Genomic DNA, 12,565 nt, shown 5'->3' with positions numbered 1-12,565 from the left:
TGGACCATGTTGGGGTGCTCGTATTAGATGAATGAAGACTGTGATTTAGGCAGGAATGTCCAAGGGGTGTTCAGCTATTTATAGTTAGTCTGCAATTTGATTTTAAAAGTTACAAATATTCCATTTAAGGGAATTAACACTTAAGAGAAATATAGACAGGATGGGATAGGTATGGAGGGCTATGGACTGAGTGGTGGTCAGTGGGACTAGACAAGAAAAAGTGGTTTGGCGCAGATTAGAGGGGCTGAAGGGGCCTGTTTTTGTGCTGTAATTGTTCTATGGTTCAAGTCGGTGCTTCCTATGTTGTCCTTGTTGAGGCTTTAAAAATAAGATAATTAGAGGTAAAATATATGTTAGCTTCATTTTCCATACTCACCTTGAAGAATGTGCTAAAACTTTAAAGTGCCCCTTGAATGGACATTCCTTTGAGCACCCCCTGATACTTTATAAATGCTGTTCTTGGAGGCTGAAAGTAAATGGATATTTTTTCGTGAAAAAGTGAGGATTAGTGGGAATTGGTGGATATTTTTAAATGGTGTAAGATTTTGAGAGGATAACTGCTGAATAGTGTTTTTTTTCTGCTTGGGGGCAAAGGAAAGATTTGGAGTAGAAAAACAAGGGGAGCACTTGAACTAATTCCTTCACACACAGAGTTATTCAAGCTTGTTTGCAGCAATTATAGCATCATTCAAAAGGGAAGATGACAAGTACTTGGAAAGGAAGCTGATAAAAGGATGAAGAAAAGAAGTAGGGAAATAGGATTAAGCAGCGCTCCAGCTGAACTGTTCTGGCACATTAAGCTGCTCTCCTTCTTTCTATTCGATATATTACACAATCCCAAAGTATTGTTTCAGCAAGAAGTCACCGCAGCACGAATTGATGATGTGAATTAAAATAGATGACAAGGATATCATTAATGACATAATTCCACCCTTTACTAAGTGCAAGAGTTCTCAATCATTCTTCACAATTGCCTGACCTGCTTGCTGCTTAAGGCTATGTGTAACCAGTTCTTCTGCAATGTAACACTACAGATCATTTACTGGAAAACTGGGGCTGACCAGCAGCAAGCATGAAGTTTTCAAGATGACACAATCAAAGGCAATCAAGGAAAAGGATGTAAAATGATCTGTTAATCTCCCATTGTTTAACTGTTAGACACTTTATAAAAATAATGGGCTTAATGGTGCTAATAGCCCACCATGAAACTGGGGCTTTAACATATATTTTTCACTTCTTCATTGTGACCCATGAGCCCATGCCACCAAATTACACTCAATTGACCTACATTCCTGGTACATTTTGAATGGTGGGAGGAAACATGGGAAAAGTAGATTTAGATTAGATTTCAGATTTCAGGTTTATTGTCAGGGTACATGCATAACATCAAATACAACCCCGAGATTCCTTTTTCCTGCAGGCGTGGCAGAATTACCACTAATTGGTAGTGCAAAAAAAAACTGTACACAGCATGAACATGTAAACAAAGAACTGTGAACAGATAATGAAAGTAAATGAACTGACTGTGCAATTCAGAAAGAACAAAAATAGAATCAATAAAGTGCACAAGTTAGAGTCCTTAAATGAATCCTTGCTTGAGTTTGTTGTTGAGGAGTCTGATGGTGGAGGATTAGCAGCTGTTCCTGGACCTGGTGGCATGAGTCTTATGGCACCCATACCTCTTCCCTGATGGCAGCAGCGAAAACAGAGCTGGGTGGTGAGGGTCTTTGATGATTGTTGCTGCAATCGCCTCACAGTACAAACTCCCTACAGACAGCACCGGATTTGAACCACAACTGCTGGCTTTGTAATCTTTCTTTTTCTTTGGCTTGGCTTCGCGGACGAAGATTTATGGAGGGGTAAAAGTCCACGTCAGCTGCAGGCTCGTTGGTGGCTGACAAGTCCGATGCGGGACAGGCAGACACGGTTGTAACGGTTGCAGGGGAAAATTGGTTGGTTGGGGTTGGGTGTTGGGTTTTTCCTCCTTTGCCTTTTGTCAGTGAGGTGGACTCTGCGGTCTTCTTCAAAGGAGGTTGCTGCCCGCCAAACTGTGAGGCGCCAAGATGCACGGTTTGAGGCGTTATCAGCCCACTGGCGGTGGTCAATGTGGCAGGCACCAAGAGATTTCTTTAGGCAGTCCTTGTACCTTTTCTTTGGTGCATCTCTGTCACGGTGGCCAGTGGAGAGCTCGCCATATAACACGATCTTGGGAAGGCGATGGTCCTCCATTCTGGTGATAGTATTGCACTAACCGCTATGCGAACCAAGCTCAGGAATAATATGAGGCACTTGGTAATATCAAATCCTTTGTGACCCATAGTGAAACCAAAATGGTCACTAAATGCTTCCAAATTTTGTTATTATTATATTTATTAGTATATTAGCAGAGCTCACCTCACTGACAAAAGGCAAAGGAGGAAAAACCCAACACCCAACCCCAACCAACCAATTTTCCCCTGCAACCGCTGCAACCGTGTCTGCCTGTCCCGCATCGGACTTGTCAGCCACAAACGAGCCTGCAGCTGACGTGGACATTACCCCCTCCATAAATCTTCGTCCGCGAAGCCAAGCCAAAGAAGTATATTATTATTATTTATTGATGAACAAACAGAGTTTATCTGACATTCTACCAAAATGGCAGGATGAAATAATTGTCCCCACTTCAAGGCAGAAAGGAAGAAATACATTATGGATTATAACTGTTAAAAGAATGTCAATGGTAGAAACTTATAGCTATTTAATGCCCTTGCTTTATGCCTATCTGCATAGTTCAATAATATTCTATCAGGTTCTCTTCAACATAAATTAGCAGACTCAAGATTTTATTGCACTAGGTGGCAGCTTATTCCACATGTCTGCACGGCCCCATGTAAGGAAATCTCCCTCCAAATTCTGTCATGGATCTCCGAATTTAAACCAAGCCTAATTGTCCTGCGGCTGTAATTCAGGTTTCAGTTTGAAGAATTTACATTAGCCTGCAGTTTAACTGTTCTTGGAACATAGAATGACTTAATGAGCCTAAAAGTCAATGGGGGAGATCGATTCTTAACCAATGCAGTTCTAAAATTATATCCAGAGAAGGCTAGGTCAATTCCAATATAGTGAATTTAAAAAAAATGAATATTTGTATTAAATTATATAAAATTGAGAATCCAAAACTCTTTTCCACTTTTAAATGTTTCTCTCAGCATAATCATGACCCGAGAGGGGAAGATAAGGGAAGAGTGAAATTAATGCTCACAATAAGACTGAGAGAAGAGGTACCCAAATCACTGAAACCTACACAGTGTGCTGGCCTTTATTACAGGAAAAATTTGAGCAAAGAGTAAATATGCCCTACTGTAATAATAAAGAGCCCTGGTGAGACTGTATTTGACAATTTTGTACAGGTCTGGTGATGTTGTGAGAGAGGATGTGGAACAGAAGTTCATCAGATTGATTCCTGAGATGACAGTTCTGCTATATGAAGCAGACAGAGCCCATGCTCTGTAGAATTTAGATGAATGAGAGGAGATCTCATTGAAACCTACAGAATTTGTATAACATAACATATAACATACAACAGTTTATGGCATGGAAACAGGCCATCTTGGCCCTTCAAGTCCACGCCGGTTCACTCAAATAACTCTGCTAGATTCCCCTGCTTATTCTTCGCTCATAACCCTCCAACCCCCCTCTTATCCATGTATCTATCCAGCCTCCTCTTAAATGAAAGAATTGTCTCTGCCTCAACTATTTCCTCCAGAAGATTATTCCATTATGGAAGTAGAGCACGAATATCCATGGTCGAAGTGGAACCACAGTGCTGGAGAAACAGTGTCCTTTACATAGCAAAGATAAAGATATGTAATCAATGTTTCAGGCCTGAGCCCTTCATCAAGGCATAGAAAAATATCAACAAGGCACCTGAAGAAAATTCATCAAGGCATTGAAAAATGTTGGCAGGCATCTGAACAAAATTCAGCAGACCCGAAAGGTTTGTTATGTATCTTTATCTTTGCTAAAAGTACACTGTTTGACTTGCTGAGTTTTTTCCAGTATTGTGTTTTCAGAATTCTTATGGGACTAGAGGGGTAGATGTGAAATGTTGATGCCAGGGGTCATAATCTCAAACTCATGATTGAGTTGAGAAGAAATTTCATCGTCCCGATGGTTGCAAATTTTTAGTATCCTCTGCTAAAAGAAAACAGAGAAAGTGCTGCCATTAAATATATTCAAGATAAAGCTCAATAGATGCTTGGATATTAAGAAAATCAAGGGATATGAGAAAGGAAAATGGAACTGAGGTGAAAGACTAGCTGCAATCTGATTAAATGATGAACTGGGCTAAATAACCTAGCTGCACTATTTCTTACTTATATCCTTGTTCTGCTAGAATTGATGGAACTGAAAGTCCAGATACACAAAACGACTTTCAAGACAGGAAGCAGAAAAAGAAAGAAGTAAATTGCTGTCAATTACATCAGATGAGTTAATTTACCAATCCACAAAATTCCACCAGGTTTAATTGAGTTATCTTTCTATTAAATTTCTAAGTATTGAATTGGTCTTTACAGTCTATGAACAATTTAAAAAATATTGTGTAGCGCAGAAGATATGTCATGTACGTTTTAAGTACAATGTGTAATTCTCCACGGAAACCTATAATCTGAGCAGCTCAATGGATGCAATTTCAATTACAGTTAGAAATTGTTTTTGATGGTGATTTTTTTTACAACATGGTAAAAGCCAATTCCAACCATTGAAACCAAGTGCTGCCCAATTACAGCTATTATTTGAAGTTATATTGAGGCAAAATTGAATAGGTTGAGGCCAGGAGTACCAAAATAGAAATGTTCTATTCATCCACTCCATTATCTTGTCCTATCAAGATTCATTTATTATCAGGATTGTAGGAAATGCCAGTGTATGGTGCTAATACTGTGCGAAAGATGCATGGCCACCCAAAATATTGACTGACCTTTTCTACCCATGAATGCTGCCTTACTGATATCTACTTATTGATTGGTCAAGATTCCAGAATTTCCAGTTTTTATGCTTTCCTGGTGAGTCTGCAATGTGCTGAGTGACAAACGTTAGCCAATGTATTACTCTGTTCTTTCAGGGAATTCCACAGCAAACAGGTCAAAAAGCAAAGCCTGATTATACTGCTATTCCACATTGCAGTAAAACCCTCTGGAATTTTGGTTTTGCTGAACTGGAAGAATTTTTGGAGGACCAAATTTCATTCCAAATAATACTCCAACATGGTTTTAATTTCAAATTCACTCTTTTTAGATGTTACGCTACAGTATAGTAAATGTTCCTGTCAACATGATCAGTTTGAAGGGAACAAGGGAAAGAGGACCCTATATAATTTAAAGACAGCACAGAGCAGATCCTCAGTGAGGCCTACTTACACCTTGACAGTCAACATGTTTGGCCAGGCTACTGTGGAGAATGTTGGAGGCAGGTCAAATCCAAATGAGTTTAGTCCATTTGCTCATATATTTCAAATATAACCTTGTGTAAAAACATGAGGAATCCCAGCAAATTCAAATCTTATTTTGATCAGATGTGCTTCTAATGTGCAGAGAAGCTAATTACAATGTTTAGTCCAAAGTATGCATGCAACTGCACAATCAATTTGCAGCTACTTCATCACAAGAGAGTTTGGAGGCATTTGGGCATAAAAAGTGCTCAATGATAATAATCCTACATCTATTAACTATATGCACACAGGTTCTGGAGTTGAACCACATGGCTTAGCCAACAAAGAACTTTAGCCAGCTTTCCAACTCTCTGCCCAGCCAAGATTGTACTATTGATTTCATCAATAGTCTATGCAGAAATGTTGAACCTAATGGGAAGAATCATGTCCTCTATTACATCCATGCTGCAGACTTGAAAGCTAATCTAATCTCCATAAATACTCAAGAGCGTAAAGCACTTGACAAGTTCCTTCATAGTTAGCTGAGCTAAAAAGCATAGATGCATGGGATCCACAGTGACTCCAAATTAGCTGGCCCATAAAAGAGAGAGGGTTACGTGGAAGGGTGTTATTTAGGCTGATGACCTGTGCCCAGTGGTGCACTGCAGGAATCGTTATTGGGACCCCCATCTTGTTTAAAATATATATAAATGACTAGGATGATAAAGCAGGTGGATGGGTTAACAAGTCTGCACATGACACTAAGATTTGTGAAGCTATGGACAGCTCACATAGAATACAAAAGAGTTATCGATTGGTTACATTTAAGGGCAGGGAAATAGCAGATGGGGTTTAATCCAGACAAACGTGAGGTGTTATACATTGAGAGGTCAAATGTAATGGAAATGTATACAGTTAATGGCAGGATTCTTAAACTATCGATGTGCAGAGGAATCTGGGGCTTCAGGTCAATATCTCATTGAATGTAGCAATTTGTAGCAATTGAATGCACAATTTGGCAAAGTAAAATGAAATCATCTTCCATGTCCTGCTCACAGAAAATAATAAAAAAAAATTAATGGGCATTGCCTGGTGATGAGTATTTGGAGGAGAAAAGGCTTTGATTTGAAGAAGTTGGAGAAAATAATTTTGTTGGATTTTCCTGGAATACTTGGCAAGCTATTTATCAAGTTTAATTTATTAATGAGTAGTTGTGGTTTTCCTGCTGAGAAACATTTAGAAACAGAAATTGCTGAATGTTTCTGTAAAAAATCGCTGCACTTTAAGGAAATGTACCTGATATCATGTATACCTATTGTACAGTTGGAAGAAAAAGACGCGTGCTATTCTAGCTGCTAAACATCTTAGCACCTGGAATCTAGACCAGGTTAAGAAGATACAGCCCAGTGAAGCCTTATCTCTTCACTGCCAGGGCACAGTGCAGGGGCAGACATGTTAGGATTTGCACCTAACCCATGGGGATGGTTAAGGCCACCGGGCTTCCCTGCTTTCAGGATATTGTACTCTATTTCAATTAGATTAAATTAAAATGCATATACTGTAAAATCCCTGGTGTCCGAAATTCAAGCAACCAGCAGCCTCAAGCAACCGGCAAAGAAAATTGAGGAAAATAAATTTTAAATTTTAAATAAATAAGAATAAAATAATAGATAATTCATACATAAGTTTGAAATTGTGTCAGAATCATTCATATAGCAGCACTCACAAATCCATTTCTATAAAAATTTGCTATTTACTCCAAGTATATAACACATGAATATCCTGGAAGGCATGGTGTAAAAGGTAAAGAAAATCTTGTGTACATGGTTTAGATAGGGAAAACAGAAGGAAGTTTATTCCCATTAGTAGACAGTTCAAAGACGAGCAGACACAGATAAAACTTTTTATCTGAAGGTACATGGGGGATGGGTGAGTGAAATCACATTCCATGCAATAAAGTTATGGTCTGAAACTGCAGCTCATAAGGGTGATGGAAACAGAATCAATCAAGGCTTTGTAGAAAGAACTGCTTAGCCAGTTGATGGAAAATAATTTGTTGATCTGTAGAAAAAGACCAGGGGAAGAGGATTGACCCATTTTTCTACCTACTAGAAGCCAGCGTAAGATTCAATGGATGAATCGGCTCCTTCTATTCTATAACAATCCTATAGTTTAATTGTGGAAGTTAACCTAGTTGAAAATTTCACCTTGTTGTTAGGTATGTGCATCACAGATTGAGCGCAGAACTGAGCCTTTTTAAAAAAATGTAAGGATTGCCTCACCTTGTTGGCACCTGAAAGAAGTTTCCAAGATTCTAACAGGTTCCAGGCAAGACACTCAGTCAGTTGTGGAAATGACTAGTTAAGAATGTGTATTATGTACTGTAGACCATCTGTTCTTCCTATTCGAAGGGCCACCAGTTGATGTTTTCTTAAGTATCTAGGGAAGTTATAGATGCATCTTGAACTCCTTAAGAATAGATTTGTGCTTGACCTCTGGCTAAACTTATTCATTCCTTCTTTACACATAATTCCATATTTTAAAAAAATGTGCCAGCATCGATTTGTAATAGGATAATTATTCTTATAACTTTTTACACCTTTTCTGGCTTACTGCCTTATTTAGAGTCAGTGTTATTTCAAGTATTTTATTCTGTTTTGTTTGAAAAGGTTGGATATATAAAGACTTTTCCGCCTGTAAATAGTAGGTGACATAACAGCAGACTGCAACCGGAGGCAACGATGAAATAGACAGATGTCTCATGAATTTGGCCCTCACAACTAATGAGAAATATAGAAAGATTGAAAAGAATTTTACTGGGTTAAAAGGCAGACCACAAGGTATTGGGATAGGTAGATCCCTATTGAATAACTTCCTCAATATTTTGTCTTTGATCATATCGCAAATAGTTTTAGAAAAGTTCAGTGACCATGCCGAAAATGGGTTCAGAATGGAGCACTTGAGGGTTAAAAACAATGGAATCGTTCAAACTATAATAATATAGTGAGATTAAATAGTATAGGTTTCTCTGACAAAACAAGCTGGATTTGGTGGAACTGTCCGTATGAATGTATTGTATGCACTGCCCTACCCCCTGCATCTGTGACTTCTCACCTCAGAATCCCCAGAAAGGCTGTTACACCAAAGCTCCTCCCTTGGTACTTGCCTTGGAACTGGGCCAGCAACATGTAAGATGTGCTGATGTCTTATAGTGATTAAAGCCTATTAATTACAACCATCTCTCTAATGTGGTTGATTGATCGCATTACAATTTAATCACCATGAATTCTGGGCCATGGACAAGGCAATACCGACTGATAAACTGGACACAGACCCTAAAGATCTGCAGGCCTCCATCAAATTCAATCAATGGCTGCTCTGCCTCAACACTTTCATGAGATGCAACGACGTGTAGAGTGAGGAAGATAAATGAGATCTACTCTTTATTCAGGTTGGTCACTGTGTTTTCAAATGATAAGGAACTGCAATACTTACTCGGCCGCAATGGATCTCCTGCAGAGACAGTATTGGACTCCGACGAATGTCATCTATGCCTGGTACCTTCTGGGCAGTCATAGATAAGCGTCTAGTGAGTTGGTGGATGAATACATGCAGGTCCTGTGGGAGCTGAGGTGAGCCTGTGGCTGCAGAGATGTCTCTGCTGTTGTCCACTTAGAGGAACTGATACATGACGCATGTGTGGCTGGATTCAAGTCTGATCACATCAGACAGAGACCCCTAGAAAAGGGCAATTGAAGCCTGCAAGATGGCATCGACCTAGCAAAAGCGCTTGAGACAGCGCAGCTGAATCCTGAGGTCTTCTCCTCTAGAAATGCAGCCATCACTTGGGGAGAAAGGGAACTGCCATCTTGGGATGCAGGGTCCAAGGTCAATGCCACCGCCATCGAGCACCCAAAGTACTACTTCTGGGGCCACGTGAAACATCCCATAAGAGCTGCCCGGCTTGAAACGCCACATGTTCCGCTTGTGGGAAGAAGAGACATTACAAGAAGGTATGTAGGTCCCAAGCATCCCCCAGCAGTGCCACGTGCGGCCAGCAGCCACCGCCATCCTGGACCACATCACTTCTGGTGCCACTTCCAGTCGCAAGGAATGGATGGGCAGGACCATGGGGGAGGCAAACCAGGACAGCACCACTTCCGGTGTCACTTCCAGTTTCACCTCCGGTGGTAAGGAGCAGCTCTGTGTGCACGGCATAGGGGTAGCCATATTGGGGGGTGCCCCCGAACCAGTACTACAACAGAGATCCATAAAGTGAGCAGACCTTAGCCAATTACCTTAGACCAGGACAGCCCACATCATCTAGCCAGGTCCATGATGGACATCAAGGTTACGGTCACATCATGAACTGCCTATCGAATACCTGGAGCACGGAGAGCTTCATTCACCCGGACACAATACAGTGCTACTCCCTAGCGGTAACTCCAGCAAAGTATAAAGTCTCCCTGGGCTCCAAATCCCACTCGCCCGAGATCCACGGCAGCTGCACCATGGTATTCACTGTGCATGGCACTGAGTACAGGAATTTTAAGCTCCTTATCATGCCACTGCTCTGCGCACCTGTGATATTGGGACTGGATTTACTGTGCCAGCTCAATAGCATCCAAATGCAGTTTGATGGGCCACACCGCCTACCCCCCCATGGTCCTGCAACTACCAATTTTTAAACCACCCGGCCTCCCCTACCTTGCAGTCTGTCCATCCTCCGGCTCCCACCACCACCCCTGTTTGAGAATTTCACCCCCATCTGCAAGCCTGTCAACACCAAGAGCAGGCAATACAGCCCCAGGGACAGAGCCTTCATCAAAACAGAAGTTAAACAACTTCTAGCTGAAGGGTTCATCGAGCCCAGCACCAGCCCCTGGAGGGCACAGGTGGTAGTAGTTAAATGCAGAGAGAAACTCCGCTTGGTCATCATCTATAGTCAGACCATAAACTGATTTACCCAGCTGGATGCCTAACCCCTCCCCTGCATCACCGACATGATAAACGAGATCACCTAGTACTGGGTCTTCTCAACCATCGATCTCAAGTTGGCTTACCACTAATTCCGGTCTGCCCGGAGGACAGCCCGTACACTGCCTTCAAGGCAGACGGCCACCTTTACCACTTCCTCCGGGCCCCCTTCGGGGTTACCAATGAGGTCTCCGTCTTCCAGATGGAGATGGATTGGATGGTGGATGATTTTTGGCTAAAGACCACATTTCCCTATCTGGACAATGTGACCAGCAGGATTATGACACTAATCTACAGAATTTTTTCCAGATGGCCAAAAGTCTCAACCTCATGTACAACCAAAGGAAGTACTTCACGTATGGCCATCCTCGGTTGCATGGTGGAAGCACTGTGTAGCTATTAGCACTATTTGTATGAATGTACTGTATGGGGTGGCCCATCCCTGCACCTCCCCTAAGAATCCCCATAAAGACTGTTAGACATTTTCCTCAGTACCTGCCTTGGCACTGGGCCAGCAACATGTAAAATGTGCTGATGTTTTATGGTGATTAAAGCTTATTAATCACAACTCTCAGTCTAATGTGGTTCATCAATAGCACCACACTGAACAATCCAAAGCCATGAGTTTCTATGAGTCAAAAGAGCCCAAGCAAAGCTTGACATTTCGTGGCTATGTGGAACAATCTTTTTGTAATAAATATATATAAATTAGAACAGTTAAACACATTGAAATATTAAAATATTAAGACATGGTACACTGTCCACATATATTCTGGGAATTCAGGAGACTTGGAGGTGTTACAGGTTATATTATATTTTATATTATATATAAATATGTCTTTAAAAGAGGTAGATTGTGGAAGTTCAACGTAGGTCACTTCACAGAGTAACAAAACACATCTCACTTAAAATGCAAGAGCTTTGCTGAAGCCAGACATTCAGGCACCAGTGGCTTTGCAAAAGACAATGGAACTCCTCTCAAGTGCTGATAAAGATCTTTCAAGGATTGGGTTTCGAGCCTTGAGAGAAGGTTTGGTTTTTACAAGCAGAGAAAGAGAGAGAGAGAGAGAGAGAGAGAGAGAGAGCAGTAGCTTTTGAGGCTCCAACATGGTAAGCTGGCAGGCTTGTTGAAAATCCCATTTGAATATGAGTTCTGAGTTCAGCCTGTTGAAAACCCTTGTAGTCCTTGCAAGAGGAAATGGCTAGCTAGTGTATTTCTCCTGAAATAAGGGAAATAAGAGGAACTCTGTGATGACCTGGAAGAATAGGTTATCATTTGGAAAACCCATGATGGGCCAAGTTTCTTCGACAAGACCCTGAAGTGACTGATCGGAGGAAATCAGTTTGTGTACGTCCAATGAGCAACAAGTATCTCTCTGAAAACAACAAGAACCTTCCTTAGTGGTAACCAATTACCTTTAAGCACAAGAGCCTGATGAAGATTCATAAATGTTAAATTCTGTGCACAGTATAAGAATCGCCTGATATTAATGAACTTGGAGGAGTGAGAAGTGAATGATTGGACTATTAAAGCAAAGAACTTTCCTGAACATATGCACATTACATACATGTGCACATAGAATTAGAAGGGGGTTAATTTAGGTTAAGTTAAGTTAATAGTAATAAGTTAAAGTTTGAACCTGTTTTTATCTTTAAAGAAAATTAAAAGCAACTTTTGTTAAAGTAACCATTTGTCTTGGTCAATTTCCATTGCTGCTGGGCTCATAACAGGGGAAAAAAATTGCCCAATCTTCATGTAAGGACCCCAGTGCTACGCTACCTCCTACCAGATGGCAGAAGGGAGAACAGTTTACATGAGGGGTGTATGGAGTCCTTCAGAATGTTTATTGCCTGTCACCTGCATCGAGTGTTGTAAATGTCCTTCATGGTAGGAAGAGAGCCCCCAATGATCTTTTCCGCTGACTTCACTATCTTCTGCAGGGTCTTGCGATCCAAGGAGGTTCAGCTTCCTAACCAGGCGGTGATACTGTTACGCAGGATGCTCTCAAAACATCCTCTGTGGAATGTGGGTGGGAGATGAACTTTCCTCAATCTTCACAGGAAGTAGAGGTGTTGCTGTACTTTCATGGCTATGGAGCTGGTGTTAAGAGTCTTGGTGAGATTGTCCGCCAAGTGCACTCCAACGAACTTGATACTCTTGATGACCTCAACGGTCGA

The sequence above is a fragment of the Narcine bancroftii genome, chromosome 3 (assembly GCF_036971445.1).
Source record: "Narcine bancroftii isolate sNarBan1 chromosome 3, sNarBan1.hap1, whole genome shotgun sequence".
NCBI lineage: Eukaryota > Metazoa > Chordata > Chondrichthyes > Torpediniformes > Narcinidae > Narcine > Narcine bancroftii.
Note: the sequence above shows the minus strand (reverse complement) of the source record.